General features: G+C 36.3%; 1 non-coding gene across 1 annotated transcript; it reads right to left on the bottom strand.

Moving 5' to 3' along the window:
• Nucleotides 1-269: 269 nt before the first annotated feature.
• On the bottom strand, nucleotides 270-376 carry LOC128774407 (U6 spliceosomal RNA). The gene has a single exon (XR_008418975.1). It is a non-coding gene; the product is annotated as a U6 spliceosomal RNA (small nuclear RNA).
• Nucleotides 377-19218: the final 18842 nt, after the last annotated feature.

The following is a 19218-nucleotide window of genomic DNA, read 5'->3' on the forward strand; positions in this document are numbered from 1 at the left end:
CCCTCATGCTTTTTTATTCATTTTTCTTGCATACCTGTTAGAATGCATCTCTCTCTGCTGTTTTGAGTATCCTTCTTGATTGTTCCACCTGCAGAGAGGTTTTCATTTTATCATAGATCCTGGAAGTGACCTTGCCCTTGTGATATACTCTTTTTTTTTTAATTTAGTTTAATTTAATTTTAAATTCCAGTGAAGTTAACATACAGTGTTGTATTAGTTTCCGGTGTACAATATAGTGATTCAACACTTCCATACATCACCCAACGCTTAAAAATATGGAAAACTTCATGAATTTTTGAGTCATCCTTGTGCCGGGGCCTTGCTAATCTTCTGTGTATCATTCCAAGTTTAGTATATGTGCTGCCCAAGTGAGCACTTACTCTTTTGCTTAAAAAGCCAAGCCTGGGTGGCTCAGTCTGTTGAGTGACCAACTCTTGATTTTGGCTCAGGTCATGATCCCAGGAAGGTGGGATGGAGTCCTGTGTTGGGTTCCATGCTGGATGTGAAGCCTGCTTATGATTCTCTCTCTCTCTCTCTCTCTCTCTCCCTCCCTCTCCCTTCCCCTATCCCTATCCCTATATTCCTTCTCCACACTCTTGTGCTCTCTCTCTCAAATAAAATATAAATAAATAAAAAATAAAATAAAATAATAAAAAGCTATGGGCAAGTGGCAATGAGAACATAGTTTTAATCTTTTCCCCTTAAAAACAACAACAAAATGGTAATTACGTGAGGTAAAGAATGTGTTAACTAAACTTACTGTGGCAAAAATTTCTCCATACATACACATATCAAATTATCACATCAACACCTTAAACTTACTAGTGTTTTACATCAATTATATCTCAAAGCTGAAAAAAAGTCAGACAAACAAATAAACAAACAAACAGCTATGGGATTTCAATCTCCCATTTCATTGGTGATTCTTCTAACCAAGATTATTGTATCTTGTTTACATGTATTTTCTCTAATAACCATAGCATGTCATTCATTTTTCATAAATATTAAATAAAAATAAAATCTTCATAACTGAGAGGTAGGAAAGCTGGCTCACACAGGAATCTACATAAGCTCTTCCTTTCAATAACAGAGTTCTACAGCAAAGAGTTTTGCAAAGAGGGAAAAGATAGCAATTTTTTCACTTCATACTTGATGGCCCAGTTTCTTTCTCATTGGGAAACATCTGGAATTCTTTTGTTTGTCAATCGGAAAATTGAATTTTTCCAATTTAGCATTTGCTGTAAAAGATCATATTTTGATCACAAAACTGAGCTGTAAATTGTGAGGTGATACACACTCTGGATTATTTTTCTTCCCTGACACAGAACCACGGAGGAAACTTACAGCAAAGAATTTCAGTTAAACAAAATGAAACTTGTCCTCCCCTGGAAAAGAAATGATGTGGAGAAAACACCTCCTCTTTGAAGGAGCTACTGCAAATTAAAAAGAAAGGTCTCAGTGTGAAGTTGCTGGTGTTCTGTTGCAAAAAGAAAAAAAAGACAAGAAAACTCTATCAGGTCTTTTGGATGAGTGAAAAAAAAAATAGGACAATGAAATGTATGTAAAACTTACAAAGCACTTTTTGAAGCTGAAGACCAGAGATTTTACAGGTGAATAATGACATAGTAGAAAATAAATCTCAGTGGACTGGCGGGTGAGCTTAATGAAGTAACAGAGGATGAATCAATGTTTATCAACTTAATCATCAGTTAATGAACCTTCTGATTAAGAGTCACAGACCAGATGAAGTAATGGCAGGCAGATATGTCAAATTCAGAGCAGTGGGAATATCAAGATCAGAATAAAAGTGTCTCTGTTATCTACTATAGAGAAACAAGGAGATGAAGCATTGTGAAAAGGCTTTGGACTCTATACAATGATTTTTATAAGAATCAGTTGACTGTGATATAATGTAATTATTGTTTTCTTTTGTTTCAGTCCTTCTTCTGGTAAAGACATAAGACATTGATAGAGTGCCAAGTGTTAATTTAAGATCTTTGCTAAGGACCAGGGTTTTTTTGCTTGTTTGATGTTTTTTGTTTGGTTGGTTGGTTGGTGCTGTTGCTGTTTGGTGAGTGTGCCCAGTCTCTGGAGGAAGTATTCAGGTTAGATCTCAAATAAAATCAATGAGATGGGTCGCCTAGGTGGCTCAGCCAGTCAAACATCTGACTTCAGCTCAGGTCATGATCTAATGGTTCATGAGTTCAAGCCCCGTGTTGGGCTCTGTGTTCAGCTCAGAGCTGGGAGCCTGCTTCAGATTCTGTGTCTCTCCCTCTCTCTCTCTGCCTCTCTCCCGCTCACACTCTGTCTCACTCTCAAAAATAAATAAATGTTAAAAAAATTTTTAATAAAATCAATGAGAACTTCTGAATAATTTGTTAGGAAGTGACCAAATATTATTGTGCATGGTAAACTTACATAAACCTGTTCACAGAACTAGAAGGGGCAGCCTTTGTATGGTAAAATGTTAGATGACTTGAATAAGTCAAAGCAGTCTGAATAATCTAGAACTAAAAGTACACCTTTGCTTAATCTAAATTACTCACTATTTAATCATCCTTCACTGAAATTTCACTCATGTGAACAAGACAGTGTCTGTAGCATATAGGAAACCAACAGGATGGCAAGTGGTTGGAAGGATCTGGGTGACACAAAATTTGAACAAGACGCTTTAAGAGAATTTTAGAGACATTCCCACTATATAATACTTCCTTGGTTATGCTCACTCATGAATGAATCCCATGTTTAGAAAAATCTTGACTGCCCAACTGCATTGTTCAGGGAATACTTAATTTGTTTCTCCTTTTTATTAATAGAAGACAAATAACAAATATCTGAGTTAGCCAGTTTCCCCACAGGGAATAGGTACAATTCTACCCCCAAAGCAAAAGAACCCAATGTTTTAATTAGTCTGTACAGCCATCACTTGAATAGAGGTGCAGTTTTCATTAGTGTTTTGGACGTTTTCAAAAAATTTTAAAACCTTATATCCAATTACTCTTGCTCTAGGAAATTTAGGGTCTCAGATACCCCAGCAGTATAGAGATCTTTGGACCCCAGAGAACAATTAATAAGTAACAATAGTTGCAACAACAGTGAAGCCCAGCCAAAATCCTTAATTAGGTTTTTATTGAACTCCAGAATACAATTTATTTTTCTAATAAACAGAGTACATTTTAATATGTTTGGCATTTTATTGTTCTACTTACCTTTCAGTTGTGCAATTTTATTTTATTAAGCTATGATATTTTTAGCCTCCAAAACAGTTACCTCCCTACCTAGGGTATATCCCCAGAAGCAATTACTTCTTTAATTAGCTTTGACTCATTAATCTCTGCCTCTAACACTTTGCTATCAAGCGGAGGGAGACTTCCCACCCACCTGTACAATATAATACAAACATCACAATGTTTCTCCCGATTTCTTAACCTTACTTAAATTTTTAAAAAACTAATAGAATTAATTTTTTAGGAAATTTAGTTTCATAGTAAATAGAGCACAAAGTATAGAGTTCTCCCATATAACCACTACTCACACACACACACACACACACACACACACACATACACATAGCCTCCCCCATTATCAACATCCCTCACCAGAGTGCACATTTATTACAACTGATGAACCTACATTGTGGCATCAGTATCACTCAGAGTCCATAGTTTACATTAGAGTTCACTCTCGGTGTTATACATTCTACAGATTTGGACAAATGTATAATGACATGAATCCACCATTATAGCATCATACAGAGTAGTTTCATGATCTTAAAAATCCTCTATGCCTTACCTATTCATTCTTTTCTCCCCCATAACTCCTGGCAACTACTTATCTTTTTTATTGTCTCCATAGTTTTGTCTTTTCCAGAATGTCATATAGTTGGAATCATATAATATGGAGCCTTTTCAGATTGGTTTCCTTCACCTAGTAGTATGCATTTAAGTTTCCTCCCTAAAATTACATATCTTGATAGTTGATTTTGTTGTTGTTTTTTAATGCTGAATAGCATCCCATTGTCTGGATTTATCATGTTTTTTTTTTTTAATTGCTTTAAATATTTTTATTTATTTTTGAGACAGAGAGAGATAGAGCATGAGCAGGGGAGGGGCAGAGAGAGAGGGAGACACAGAATCCAAAGCAGGCTCCAGGCTCTGAGCTGTCAGCACAGAGCCTGACGCGGGGCTCGAACTCACACTGTGAGATCATGACCTGAGCTGAAGTCAGACATTTAACCAACTGAGCCACCCAGGCATCCCTGGATTTATCATGGTTTTTTATTCATTCACCTAGTGAAGAACATTTTGGTTTGGCAATTACGAATCAAGCTGCTATAAATACCTATGTATAGGCCATTCAGATGACCATGATATATGTCATCTATATATGACATATATATATATATGTATATATATATATATATATATATATATATATATATACATATATATATATATATATATCCCACCATTCATCCACCATTCCCAGCTCACATCTCCCAAAACCCTTGAAATGTCCTGAGCCTATATGAGCAATGGGAGCATCTTTTGCTGTAATATTTAGTCTCTCTGTCCTCAGATCCTGAAAATGCTTCAAAGCCATTGAAATAGGTATCTTATTATGCGTATCAAGCACCTTTCAACCACAAATGAGTTTATGTTAATGAGATGACTTTTGGAAATGCCTTAAAGATGGGGCTTGTTGCCAGGGGAACCAGCCATTAAGAGAGGGTTAGAACTTTCAGTCCACCCCGATTTCTGAGAGGGGTTAAAGGCTGAGGTTAAATCAATCACCAATGGCCAATGATTTAATCAACCGTGCCTATGTAATGAAGCCTCCATAAAAACCCAAAAGGAGGGTGTTCAGAGAGCTTCAGCGTTGAGGAACCAGAAGGTTACACATGCCAGCATGCCAAGCCCCAAACTCTGCAAGACAGAAACTACTTTGTTCAGGACTTTTCCCTGTGTATTTCTTAGTCTGGATATAGATTTTTATCCTTTAATATAATTTGTAATAAGTTTGTAATCTAGTGGATATTCTGAGTTCTGTGGGCTGTTTTAGCAAATTAATTGAACCCAGGTGGGCAGTTGTGGAACCCCCCCCATCTGTAGCCCATTTGTTTGTTTGTTTTTAAATATATGAAATTTATTGTCAAATTGGTTTCCATACAACACCCAGTGCTCATCCCAACAGGTGCTCTCCTCAATACCCATCACCCACCCTCCCCTCCCTCCCACCCCCCATCAGCCCTCAGTTTGTTCTCAGTTTTTAAGAGTCTCTTATGCTTTCGCTCTCTCCCAATCTAACCTCTTTTTTTTTTTTTCCTTCCCCTCCCCCATGGGTTTCTGTTAAGTTTCTCAGGATCCACATAAGAGTGAAAACACATGGTATCTGTCTTTCTCTGTATGGCTTATTTTACTTAGCATCACACTCTCCAGTTCCATCCACGTTGCTACAAAGGGCCATATTTCATTCTTTCTCATGGCCACGTAGTACTCCATTGTGTATATAAACCACAATTTCTTTATCTATTCATCAGTTGATGGACATTTAGGCTCTTTCCATAATTTGGCTATTGTTGAGAGTGCTGCTATAAACATTGGGGTACAAGTGCCCCTATGCATCAGTACTCCTGTATCCCTTGGGTAAATTCCTAGCAGTGCTACTGCTGGGTCATAGGGTAGGCCTATTTTTAATTTTTTGAGGAACCTCCACACTGTTTTCCAGAGTGGCTGCACCAGTTTGCATTCCCACCAACAGTGCAAGAGGATTCCTGTTTCTCCACATCCTCTCCAGCATCTATAGTCTCCTGATTTGTTCATTTTTGTAGCCCACTTGTTTGAAACACAGGTAACAACCTGGTCTTGCAATTGGTAAGTGAAGTAGAGAGCAGTCTTGTAGGACTGAGCCCTTAACCAGTGGAATCTAATGCTAACTCCTGGTAGATAGTGTTAGAATTGAATTGAATTGTAGGACATCCCCCTGGTAAGGAAGAATTGCTTGTTGCAAACTAGCTCCATCCATCACACACAAACTTCGAAACTGGGGTTCAGAACACTTAGCTGCATCATGAGATAGTTCTTTTTTTAATTTTTTGAGTAATCTCCATACTCCATAATGTTTGTAAACATTTACATTCCTACCAATGGTGCTGAAGGGTTCCCTTTCACCACATCCTTGCCAAAAATTATCTCTTGCCTTTTTGATACTAGCCATTCTAACAGGTGCGGGTGATACTGTGGTTTTTGAGTTGCATTTCTCTGATGATCAATGATGTTGAGCATCTTTTCAAATCTGTGGGAAATTTATATAGGTACTTTGGAGGAAAGACTATTCAGTCCCCCTGACATTCTTAAATCAAATTGTTTTTATTTTCTTTTGAGTTGTATGAGTTCCTTATATATTTTTTTATATTAAACCCTTACGAGATACATGGTTTTCAAATATTTTTCTCCCATTCATAGTTTGGTTTTTTTTCATTTTGTTGGTTGTTTCTTTTGCCTTTTAGTTTTATGTAGTCTCATTTATTTATTTTAGCTTTAGTTGCCTTTTTTTTTTGTGTCATATCCAAAAAAATCATTGCCAATACTAATGTCAAGACACTTTTACCCTTTTTTATTCTACAAGTTTTATAGTCTTATATTTAAGTATGTAATCCATTTCAAATTAATTTTGAGTGGTGTAATGTAAGAGTTCAATTTCATTTTTTTGCATGTGATTATCCAATTTTTCCTATGCCATTTATGGAAGAGATCATCCTTGCCATTGAGTATCCTTGCCTCTCCTGTCATATATTTGTTAGCTTTATATAAGAGGGTTTATTTTTGAGCTCTTCATTCTGTTCCATTAATCTATGTGTCTGCTTTTATGCCAGTACCATAGTGCTTCAAAGCATAGAGTTTTGTAATATTGTTTGAAATGAGTAAGTGTGATGCCTCCAGCTTTTTCCCACTTTCAGGATTGTTTTGGCTATACATATAAATATTTAGATTTTTTTTCTCTTTCTGTGACAAATGTCATTGGAATTTTTGATACGAATTGGATTGAATCTGGGGCACCTGGGTGGCTCAGTCTAATAAGCGCCTGACTTCAGCTCAGGTCATGATCTCACGGTTCATGGGTTCAAGCCCCGCATCGGGCTCTCTGCTGATGGCTCAGAGACTGGAGCCTGCTTTGGTTTCTGTGTCTCCCTCTCTCTCTGCCCCTCCTCCGCTCATGCTCTGTCTCTCACTCTCTCTCAAAAATAAATAAACATTTAAAAAAAAAGAATTGCATTGAATCTATAGATAGCTTTTGGATATAGAGATATTTTAACAATATTAATTCTTCCAATCCATGAAGGCAGGAGATCTTTCCATTTATTTTTGTATTCTTCAATTTTTTAATCAATGTCTTACAGTTTCAATGTATAGGTCTTTCATCTCCTTGGTTAAATTTTATTCCTAAGCATTTGTTAAAATGTCATAGTAATAGGGGCGCCTGGGTGGCTCAGTCGGTTGGGCAGCCGACTTCGGCTCGGGTCACGATCTCGCGGTCCGTGAGTTCGAGCCCCGCGTCGGGCTCTGAGCTGATGGCTCAGAGCCTGGAGCCTGCTTCCGATTCTGTGTCTCCCGCTCTCTCTGACCCTCCCCCATTCATGCTCTGTCTCTCTCTGTCTGAAAAATAAATAAACGTTAAAAAAAAATTTTAAATGTCATAGTAATAGAATTGTTTTCTGTTTTCTTTTTCAGATATTTTACTGTTAGTGTGTAGGAATGCAACTGATTTTTGTATGTTCATTTTGAATCCTACAGCTTTACTGAATATTAATTATACCAGGTTTTGGTGGTGTCTTTAGGATTTCTATGCATAAGATTATATCATCTGCACACAAAGAGAAGTTTACTTCTTCCCTTACAGTTGGTTGCCTTTTATTTCTTCTTCTTGCCTAATTAATTGTTGTGGCTAGGACTTCCAGTACTAAGTTGAATAGGAGAGGTGAGAGTGAGGACCCTTGCCATTTTCATGATCTTTGAGAAAATAATGTTCAAATTTTCACTGTTAAGCATGATGTTAGTTATGAAATTGCCATATATGGCCTTTATTATGCTGAAATAAATTCCTTCTCACCCCAATTTATTGAGAGTATTTTCATGCGAGTAGGTTGAATTTTGTCAAATGCACTGTCTGCATTGAGACAATCATATGATTTTTGTCTTTCATTCTATTAATGTGGTGTATTACATTTATTGGTTTGCATGTGTTAAGTGATTTTTGCATCCCAGAAATAAATCCTATTTGATCATAGTATGTAATCTTTTCATACTGTTGAATTTTTTTTAATGTTTATTTATTTTTGAGAGACAGAGAGACAGAGTGTGAGCGGGGGAGGGGCAGAGAGAGAAAGACACAGAATCTGAAGAGGCTCCAGGCTCTGAGCCATCAGCACAGAGCCCGACACGGGGCTCGAACTCACAAGCCACGAGATCATGACCTGAGCTGAACTCAGACGCTCAATCGACTGAGCCACCCAGGCACCCCTATATTGTTGAATTTAATTGGTTAATATTTTGTTGAAAATTTTTGTAACTATATTCATTAAGTATATTGGCCTATAGTTCTCTTTTCTTGTGGTGTCCTGATCTGACTTTGATATCAAGATAATGCTGCCTTCATTAATGAGTTTGGGAGTGTTCACTCTTCTTTAATTTTTTGGATAAGTTTGAGAATTGGTGTTAATTCATTAAATGTTCAGTAGGATTCACCAGTGAAGCCATCTGGTCCTGGTTCTTCATTAGGTTTTTGTTTGTTTGTTTGTTTTATTTTTATGATTCAATTTCCTTAGGCATTATTGGTCTGTTCAGGTTTGCTACTTTTCATGATTTGGTCTTGGTTGGGTTATGATTCTAGAAATTTATACATTTCTTCTGATTTATCCAATTTCCTGGCATATAATTGTTCTTAGTCTCTATGATTGTTGCATTTCTGTGGTATTGGTTGTAATTCTTCTTCTTCCATTTTTTATTTTATTTATTTGAGTTTTCTTTTTTCTTAGTTATTATAGCTAAAGGTTTGTTATTTTATCTTTTCAATAATACCAACTTTTAGTTTCACTGATTTTTAAAATTGTTTTTCTGGTCTTTATTTTTGTTGTGAGCTTTGTTATTTCTTCTAAATTGGGTTTAGTTTGTTCCGTCTTTTCTGTTTTTTTTTTTTTTTTTATGGTGAAAAGTTAGGTTCTTTATTTGAGATCTTTATTGTTTCTTGATGTAGACAAAGGGACAAAATTCCATTTGAGAACTGCTTTTGCTTCATTTTATAGGTTTTGTGATGTTGAACTTCCATTTTCATTTCTCTTAATATAGTTTTTATTTTATATTTTTTATTTCCCTTTTTTTATTTTACACATTGGTTCTTCAGGTGTATGTCATTTAATTTTCACATACTTGGACTTTTCCAGGTTTCCTTATGTTATTGATTTCTAGTTTTATACAATTGTGGTTGGAAAAATCCTTAGTATGATTTCAGTCTTCTTAATTTGCTAAGACTTGTTTTGTGACCTATCATATAATTTATCCTGGAGAATGTCTTGTGCGTATTCAAGAAGAATGTGTATTCTGCTCTTGCTGAATGGAATGTTCTGTTCACATCTATTAGGTAAATTTAGTCTAAAGTGTAGTTTAAGCCAAACATTTTCCTATTGATTTTCTGTATAGATAAGTTAACCATTGTTTAAAATGAGGTATTTAAGTGGAAAAAATTACAGCCCAACAAGATCCCTCTTGGCCCCAAGTGTGCCACCTTGAAGGAGGATTGACGTAAGTAAAATCAAACTTTTCCTCTTCCCCTTTCCAGTGCATCCAAACTCAAACATTGCTGTTCCAACATTGTGCTGGAACTTTTTCATTGGAAACCTGGACTTCCACAATCACTCTCTTGTCCATAGGTGACTGTCTGAGACAGGGTTTCCAGGGGCCCCTGGACTGTAGCTGAATGGGGCTAAAGCTAGTTCATAGGCCCTCCAGGGTCCATAGCCAGGATCAAGGTCTATATGCCTATTGCTAAACACATGAGTGGGTAAGAGTCCTCCTGTGTCCCTTCAAACATGTTGCTGAATCCCACAGCTCCCACAGAGGTACCATTATCTGTGAATAGATGCCAAATTGTTGTCACTGGAATGGAGACATGAATCAGGATGTCTTGTTCAATCATGTCTCTGATATTACCTCTATTTCCTTATTTCTTATTTCCTTTATTCATGAGGGTTGTATTGTTTTCTTCATACATAACTTGTACATATTTTGTTAGATTTATATCTAAATATTTTATTTTTGAGTGTGCTAATGTAAATGATACTGTGTTTCTAATTTCTAATTTCAATTCTTTGCTGTATATAGGAAAGCAGTTGGCTTTTGTATATTAACCTTGTATCCTGCAACCTTGTTATAAAACATTATTAGTTCTAGGATCTTGTTGTTGTTGTTGACTCTTACAGATTTTTTACACCAATAGTCAGTGTCATCTCTGAACAAGGAGTTTTATTTCTTCCTTCCCAACATGTATACTTTTAATTCTTTTTTCTTATTATAACAGTGACTTCCAGTATAGTGTTGGAAAAGAGTGGTTATAGGGGACATTCTTATTTTGTTCCTGATCTTAGGCAAAAACTTTTGAGTTTCTCACCATTAAGTGTGATGTTAGCTGTTGGTTTTGTGTAGATATTAACTATTAACTTGAGGAGGTTGTTGTCTATTGTCTGTACTTTTAAAGATAATGTTTCCTTTGTCAAGATGTCCCAAGCATTCTATTCCTGGGATTTCTGGGCATGATAAGTAGAGTGCTCCTGCTAGAGAAAGAAAGAAAGAAAGAGAGAGACAGAGAGACACACAGAGAGAGAAAGACTTATGATCTCATTATATCTCAGGGGTGCTTGGTTCTTTCTTTTAACCCATTATTAATTACTACTCTGACGCTTTATATGTTCCCTTTAAGGGATATGATACCTTTTTCAAAAATGTGTATGTATGTATGTATGTATATATATTTCCTTTTTAAATAGATTTATTTATTTGTTTTAGAGAGGGGGGAGTGGCCGGGGTAAAAGGAAAGAGAGAACTTCCAGCAGGCTCCATGCCCAGCACAGAGCCCAATGTGGGGTTTGATCTTATGACTGTGAGATCATGACGTGAGCCACCAAACTCAAGGGTCAGATGCTTAACCGACTGAGCCAGTAAGGTGTCCATATAATCATTTTGTCTTCATTGTCTTTTACAGAGCTTTGCCACAGTTGATATGCAGTATGGTTGTTGAGGACTTCTTCCTGCCTAATAACTGAGTGAAATGATAAAGTCTAGTAACAAAATATACAATAGAGAATTGATTGTATCACTGATGGTTGCATTAGGCTATTTTCCCAAGTACAATGGTTCTATATTTGCAGGAAAAATCTGATCATATATTGGCAGCCCTTAGTAACTTATTACTCCTGAAAGTTGTGCACAGTGAACCAAATTATCTCAATAATAATCCCAATAGCTCCTATGTAGCTTGAGCTAGAGATTCAAATAATTCACTTATGCTCTTTGGAGTTGCCTTTTTATTTATACTGGTAGGAAATTTACAAAAGAGAAAAGTCTGCTTTTGTGCAGTTTTACATGAGTTCACTTCAAGGTTCTCAACAAAGCACTAAGAGAAGCATCATTCTATTAATAGATCGTTGCTATATTTTTAGCCAATAAGAATGCTACTCAGAGACACCTGATCAATAATAAAACATAAATGTTACACACCGTTTGAGCTACAAAGGGCTGTAGCAATACTATCTCTCAATTTGTGAGTTGTAGAAACTTAAAAACAGAGAAGTTAGCTAGATGCCCCATAGTTTATTACTGAAGTAAGCAGTATAAACACAAAATGAGCCCAGTTCTTCCCTTCTTTTTGTCCAAGTGACAAGCATAGTGTCATAAACCTCTAAAAGACTTTCCTCCAAAATTTTATGGCAGCAGGACCTCATCAGAGAATTATGAAGTAGAATACTTAATCATTTTGGATAGTATCATGTTTTTACTTATACTGGTAGGAAATTTACATAATCACATACATAATAATTATTTCCAGGGTAAAAGCTACAATTTAGATAAGTATGGTCAGTGAAATCATGTTTACATTAAGTGCCCCCAAATCCCCCAAGGTGTGAAGTGGAAAAAGAATTTTACAGTTAATCAACTGAAGTGTATAAGGCTAATTCTATCAGACTAATTACTTTCTAAACAATATCTACAAACTGTTTCTGTATCATCAACATGTCTCAGAAAATTAGGATTATCTCATGGAAGATTTTTGTAGTCTGTTAATTAGAAAACATCTGTGTGTGTGTGTGTGTGTGTGTGTGTGTGTGTGTTTCTTTAAATCAATGAGGCAGAACAGAATAGTATAATGATTTAAAAAAAATAGTATGATGTGGAGACAAAACTTGTTTTACATCCTGACATATGCTTTCTGCATGACCTTTGGCAAGTTCCTTAATTTATCTGAGTCAATTGCATAGTCTAAATGGGTTTCACATAGTTTTTAACTCACAGGATTATTGTGAAAATTCAATAAATTAATACTATTAAACTGCTCAACACAATGCCTGGTACATCATCAACATGCAGCAATTGTTAACTGGAATCATTACTACAAAAATCACAATGCCAACAACATCAGAATTACCTAGTGATAAACTTAAGAAATACAGAGCTCACCTTACATCACAAACTCAACTAAAGGACATGAAGGAAAATGTTAAGACATGAAGAGAGGAACCATATTCCTACAAGGAGAGTCACAATAGTATACGACTATCCCCTTAATAGTAGATTATTCCCAAACTCATTTAAAATCTATCAACTGTATTTCTTTTTATAGATATCAAAATTCACTTAAATTTTATCAAAAATGAGCTCTCTTCTATAAAATCACCCACGATAATCATTAGAAACTGTCAACTCATTTGGGCTGCCATAACAGAATAATACCATGGACTGAGTGTATTATAAACAATAGAAAATCATTTCTCATAGTTGTGGAGGCTGGGAAGTTCAAGATCAAGAGCTGGCAGATCTGGTACCTGGTGAGGATGGACAGCTTCCTGGATGGCTGTTTTTTCACAGCGCCCTCCCATGGTGGAAGGAGCAAGGGAGTTTCTTGAGCCTCTTTTATCAGGATACTAGATAATTATAATAATCTAAGAATCACATGAATGAGGGTTCTACCTTCAGCACCTTAATCAGCTCCCTAAAACCCTACCTCCTAATACTATCACCATAGGAGTTAGGATTTCAACATAAGAATTTCAAGAGGACACAAACATTCAGACCATAGTAGAAATGTAATAAAAATGTTGTGCCACTGGTGGATTAAATAAGAACTTTGTGTCAGAGTACACAGCTGAAGGGAAGAGTGACCCCAGGGATTGCAAGAGGTATAGGACTTACTCCCTGGCAGAGGGCCCAACCCTGGTCATTCACATTTATAACTCTCACATCCCCATTGCAAACACTCTGAATTCAATGGATAAAAGTCCCCTAAACTTCTGCCGGCTCATGCTTCCTCCTACAGCCCTAGACCCATAAACCTTTCATGAACTCTTCTCCATTTTTCTGCCCCTTTCCAAGATTGAAGAAATTCTTTCGTTAGTCTGAATAGTGGTGGGAGAGGTTTAGTACAGGTTTGTGGAAAGGCCTTTTGCCCCTCTCATTTTTCCCCACGCAGCTGTGGAGTCCCTGGCCTCTAAATATTTAAACATTTCAAAGTTAAAATTTAAAGCTTACTGGGTTTTTTATGATTCATGTTATTACATTCCTTTTCCAAGATAAGGAGTACAGAACAGATCATCTTCTGAAAAGGGAGTAGAAATAAAGGAGGGAGGAGGACTCAGAAAATAATGACTGATAATATACATAATATTCAACCACAAAAATATGTTATTAACAGTTATCTTTGCATTAACTAAAGGAAAGTACGTAGTAACTGTTCTAAAGCATTCAAAGGTCCACAGCTGCAGAAGTTTCCTTGCTGAACCTGGACACCAGGCAGCTGTGTGTGCCTCAGATAGCCAGGAATCATTCTTTTCTTGTTCCTCCTCGTTTCCTTTTTTCCCTCTCCACTTCCCTGCTTTCTCTGGTATCCTCTCCCTTGGGGGCACTATGCAACACAGTGATTTAAAACAAAACAAAACAAAAAGGTAGAAATTCCAACAACAACAACAACAACAACAACAACAACAACCACCACAACAACAACAAACTATAGAATTCTTTGGGAAAAATAAAACAGGGGTGCCTGGGTGGTTCAGTTGGTTAAACATCCGACTTTGGCTCAGGTCATGATCTCACAGTTCATAGGTTCAAGCCCTGCATAGGGCTCTGTGCTGACAGCTCAGAGCCCGGAGCCTGTTTCAGATTCTGTGTCTCGCTCACGCTCTGTCCCCCTCTTTCTCAAGAATAAATAAACATTTAAAAATTTATATAAAAAATAAGTTGGGAACTTTTAAGCCAGCCATTCACCTGTTAAGTGACATGATTGGCCTTCCTATGTAGACCTTTCTGTCCTCAAATCCCACACTTAGGAGGCAATGATGTGCTTCCATTCACTAAAACTCACCATGTCATAGGTTTGTTTAACCTTTCCTGCCTCCAGAAACACTTTGACATTGTCTCCGGGTCTACAGCTCTCAAGTCTAAGAGCCAGGATAAAGTCTCCTGACAGCTTCTGGAACAGCTGCATTCCACAGTGCAGGCAACCTGTCATACATAGTGGTTTCCACATCTCTGTTCTGGTTTCTTCCTTTAAGGCAGTTGGATCACATATCCTATTCCAGAGTGTGTGTGGGTACACACACGTGTGGGCGAATGCACACGTGGATTCAGAAATCAGTTGGCAAACAGAGAAAAGATATTGATTGGTGGATAATTGAGATCAATAACTGAAAGCAGATTATCTGACATCAAACAAATCTCACCTGCAATGTCTCTCTTTTACATCCCTGCTGTAGCTACTTGTGCCTTCTTATACTGTTTTGGCATTCTGCTGATTTCCTTATGTCATTTTGCTCTAAATTAAGATGTATGGGGAAAAATGGGAAGCTATTATATTACAAGTTCAATTGCTGATATTTTCTTCCTTTGACAAATCTCGATTTGCCTTCCAACTCTGTCACATATGTTCTAGTTTATTTTATCTGCCCATTTTCTCAGTTTAAAATGAGCTATAGTCTTTTTTCCATCAGAGTATTGATTTTGCTTTTAAAAAGAACTTTCTGTTCCATTATCCCTCCTGATCAATTCAGACCATTTTGCGTGAGAATTTTGTCCTTTTTCTTACCACACAAAATGCCTTTGTTTTTATTTCACTTTCCTCTATATGTCATTTGTGGAGCATTTAATTATATCCCCAGAGTTTATTTTGAAAGGTGTTTGTTTGCTTTAAAAAAAAAAAAAAAGTCAGGCCAGTTGACAATTTCAATTTCTTTTTTTGATGTGAGATTGCGCTCATGTATTGGACACATATTTGTTGTACCAGACATCACAGGCAATTCTGAGGTTAAAATAATAATTATTAATTGAAGTGAAATAAAAATAATGAATATTAGTACAGGTAACATATATTGTCATCAATGCCAAGCAGTACACAAAAGGGCTTTATGATTTTTAACGTAATAAAATAGACATTTATTGTTTATGCCCTAGGGAATTTCCATGTGGTTTGTACGAGTATCATATATCATTTGCAGAAACACCCTATGATGTAGGTACTGCAATTATTTTCATTTTCAGACGAGATGCTAAGGCAAAGAAGAAACTAAATGACATGATCACAGCTGGTAAATGACAGAGCCAGGATTCCAAGCCTCTTAACCACTATGCTTTTCTGTAGGTATTGTTATTATTGCCATGGTATATTTTTTGCTTTACTAGCTAAAAAGTAAATAAGAGATCAAAATCCACTGAACAGAAACACTTAAGTTCCCATTTACCTACAGAGTTTATTGAAGAAGTTCAAATCCTTCTTCCCGCAGAACCTACTTGACTAGTTATGACCAAGAAAAAAATTTTTTAAAGCCTCAAGGACATTAATTTGTTGCTGCTTTGCTTCACTTCATAGCTATTTTAAGACCTCACAGCCACAATTTTTTGGACAAGCCGCTGTACAGAAGGACTCAAAGAGGATGTAAGAGGCTTGGTTTTTACCCATTTCCCCCACTAATTTTGCCTTATGGTGGTATCTTTATTACTCTTTAATAATGCTTGGTTTTACAAGTTATTCCTGCCTTATACCTCACACTATGCTTGGTACAAGGACCACTATAATGATTATGACTTTGTAACCTGTCCTAGCTAATATTTAAAAAAAAATTAAATTGCCTTTGAAATAGTTCTCTCTGGAGTCTTTCAGTCTATTAGACAAGTTACTTGATGATACGGAATCTTCCTTTGTCTCTCACCAATATCCTTCAGTGTCTTTTTCCGAGTAGGAACTTAGTACACATTTGTTGAAATTAATTAAAAGAAATTGACCTCCCATAATAGTTAATGGCCCACAAAAATTACTATCATACGTTCCTTAAAGTCTACTTTAGTGCAGAGGTTTGAGGGTCTGGGAAGATGGTTGAGAAATGTAGCCCTATATAGATTCATTCAAGGTTCTTATCATGTCTTCCTACCCTTTTTTTTAAAAAAAAATTATTACCAATACTTTCTCAGCGAATTTACATTGCACATTTAAAGTGCAGAGTTCGGGGCGCCTGGGTGGTTCAGTCGGTTGGGCGTCCGACTTCAGCTCAGGTCACGATCTCGCGGTCGGTAAGTTCGAGCCACGCATCGGGCTCTGGGCTGATGGCTCAGAGCCTGGAGCCTGCTTCCGATTCTGTGTTTCCTTCTCTCTCTGCCCCTCCCCCGTTCATGCTCTGTCTCTCTCTGTCTCAAAAATAAATAAAACGTTAAAAAAAATTAAAAAAAAATAAAGTGCAGAGTTCATTAAGCTTTTACTAATGCATATACCTGTCAAAATGCGTATCACCTCAGTCATGATTTACAATGCTTCCACAATCCTAGAAACTTCATCTTTGCTCCTTTAGTCAGTCTGCGCCCCTGACCAGAAGCATTCATTGATCTGATTTCTATGTCATGGATTAATTTTGCCTGTTGTAAACTCCACATAAATGCAATTATACAACATGTACTCTTTTGAATAAGACTTTCTAACTCTCACCACTGCAATTTTGAAATTTATTAGTGGTGCCTGCCATATGTTTCAATAGTTTGTTCCTCTCATTGCTAAGTAGTATTACATTGTGTTATGTCACATTGAACTGTAATGTGTTTATTAATTCCCTGTGTTTATGAACATTCCAGTTGTTTCCAGGTTTTCTCATGATGTATATATCTCTTCTGACTTTCCTAATATAAATCTTTAAGGGGATATACATTATCATCTTTCCTGGGTAAATGCATGGGAATAGAATTGCTGAATCATGATAAAGGTACATGTTTCATTTTAAAGAAAAAAAATAAAACTTCCAAATAGCTTTTCAAAGGGTTATAATATTTTACACTTTCATTAATGATGGATGAGAGTTCTAGTTATTATACATTCCCTCTAACATTTGATATTGTCAGGTTGTTTTAAGTTTATTTATTTATTTTGAGGGGGGTGGAGGGTTAGAGAGAGAGGGTGAGAGAATCCCAAGCAGGCTCTGTGCTATCAGCATAGAGTCTGAAGCAGGGCTTGAACCCAGGAACCGTGAGATCATGACCTGAGTTGAAGTCAAGAGTTGGACACTTAACTGACCGAACCACCCAGGTGCCCCTATAGTCAGTTTTTTAAATCATTCTTGTGGATCTGATGTAGTATCTTTTGGAGGTTTTGCTCCGTTGTTTCACTAATGACTAATAATTATCTATATCATTTTATATTATTTTGGTTCTTCCCATATCTTATTTTGTACAGTATCTATTCCATTTTTATCCTTGGTGTTTGTCTCTATTATTGATTTGTAGGAGTCTTCATATATTCTCCCTATATATTTGCCAGATATATGTATTGCGTTTTTTTTTTTCTCCCAGTCTTTGGCTTGCCTTTTCATTTTCCAAATATTCTTTTGAAGAACAGAAGTTTGTTATCCTGATGAATTAGTTTTTCTTTTTACACAATATATACATCATATCAAAGCAACTGACAAATTATGGGAAAATTGAAAATGAGATAATTAAAAACAAAACCAAGGACAAGGCTTGTAGCTACCTGATGCCATGATACCTGTATATGATGTTAGACTTAGGACACACATTTAACTTTAAGTTTCCTATAAATCAAAGCAAAGATAAGATATTAAACAGCTAACTACTGAAGCACCTGGGTGGCTCAGTTGGTTGAGTGTCCTAGTTCAGCTCAGGTCATGATCTCATGGTCCATGGGTTCAGGGCCACGCGTCTGGCTCTGTCATGAAAAATAGTCTATACAGTGTCTTCTTGTAATGTCCTTCCATGTAGGGTAAAAACAGAATGCCAAGGGTAATTCATCAATAAAAATTCTGCAATGTTGTGCATGAATCTCTGGTAGTTTCCGTTAATCCATGGATTAAATTTACACTATCTCTAAAAAAATGTATCAACTTCTGTTTTTCACAATGAAATACAAATATTCTCGGATATACAAAGCAATACACCAGAGGCTCAGAAACCATAGGACAATAAAACTTTATGCCCAGACACTGTTTTCTCTCAAGTGTATGTTTTTTTAAAAATTTTCTATTTTGTCGCATATATGTAGAAATAGAATCTATCTGTACATTTTTCATGTTGGCACAACACTGGACTTTTCTTTTCGTGTTGGTTTTTGTTGTTATACTTCTTAGAGGGTTACTGGAAATCTTTGTGGATTTATGTTATCTGGAACCTGATTATCATTTTGATGATAAACATTCAGGATTTGAGCCTCCCATAGCCAACAGAGAGAAATGAGTAATTTCTTGGGAGGTCTAATAAGACTTAGAAGAGGCAAATGTTCTGAAAATTCAACCATTTGAATATTAAAATATTATTCAGATGAGATGTATATATTATTTATTAGAGTGATGTCTTCGATCTGATTCAGTGTAACTACTGACCTGTAGTTAAATGTGGCATTTTGATCATTAATTGCCTCTACCTGCTGACTCATTCATGATACCATTTCCCATGGAAATCAGTCCTTTGG

Source organism: Panthera pardus, unplaced genomic scaffold, assembly GCF_024362965.1.
Source record: "Panthera pardus isolate Hobbes unplaced genomic scaffold, ASM2436296v1 HiC_scaffold_3, whole genome shotgun sequence".
NCBI lineage: Eukaryota > Metazoa > Chordata > Mammalia > Carnivora > Felidae > Panthera > Panthera pardus.